The sequence below is a fragment of the Hetaerina americana genome, unplaced genomic scaffold, assembly GCF_022747635.1.
Source record: "Hetaerina americana unplaced genomic scaffold, ioHetAmer1.1.p SCAF_5, whole genome shotgun sequence".
NCBI lineage: Eukaryota > Metazoa > Arthropoda > Insecta > Odonata > Calopterygidae > Hetaerina > Hetaerina americana.
This window is the reverse complement of record NW_027287095.1, coordinates 437,428-438,230: the sequence shown is the minus strand read 5'-3', so window position 1 is coordinate 438,230 and position 803 is coordinate 437,428. Positions and strand designations below refer to the sequence as shown.

General features: G+C 45.8%; 1 non-coding gene across 1 annotated transcript; it reads left to right on the top strand.

Moving 5' to 3' along the window:
- The first annotated feature begins 343 nt into the window (after nt 1–343).
- LOC139694464 (U1 spliceosomal RNA) lies at nt 344–502 on the top strand. The gene has a single exon (XR_011702142.1). It is a non-coding gene; the product is annotated as a U1 spliceosomal RNA (small nuclear RNA).
- The last annotated feature ends 301 nt before the right edge of the window (nt 503–803 follow it).

Below are 803 nucleotides of genomic sequence, written 5' to 3'. Positions count from 1 at the left end.
CATTCGCGTCGCCCACGAGTACAAAGTTACTGTCCGCCTGGGTGCCATCATCGTTGGGGCCCTCGGGTCCTGGGATAGAAAAAATGATGCGGTTTTATCCCGACTCGGCATCCAAAAGGGCAGGGCTCGTGGGCTGAGCAGGAAAATGTGTTCGGCAGCCATCGCGGTATCAACAGATATATACCGGAAGCACATGAAGTTGCAGGACCGGTAGCGTGTAGTGCTATAGTGTAGTGTTTAAGGGACATGTAGGTTTTCTTTTATGTATTCATGGACTTGTAGGGACACATCCATTGCCCTTGGGACGTGGATAACTCCATCTGGAGGATAAATAAATTTTGTTTTATGTACATGTCACTAATTATGTGAATAAAAAGGTGGCCCCAAGGACGAGGCTTACCCATTGCACTCCGAGTAGGCTGACCCCTGCGATTGCCCCAAACGTGGGTGACTCGGGCGTGTAATTTTTGGTAGCAGGCAGACTGCGTTCGCGCCGTCCCTAAATAATAGTTTTCCATTGATTTTTCACGAAAGAAATAATATCGTGTTAAGTATAGATATTAAATGTGCCATGTTAAATGATAGGATAAATAAGCGTTATCTCAACCCTGCATGTCTCAGACTGAAAGTGTATGTCTACCGGAGGGTCATGTGATCTACATCTAGTCAATACCCCGCAAAGGCGGGGGGTGTTGGGACACCACCCTTTATTAAAATAGCAACGCATGCAAAAGCCAAAAATTTATACTATCCACAAACAAAACATGGTATACATTCATGCAAGAACCCCACACACATGCACC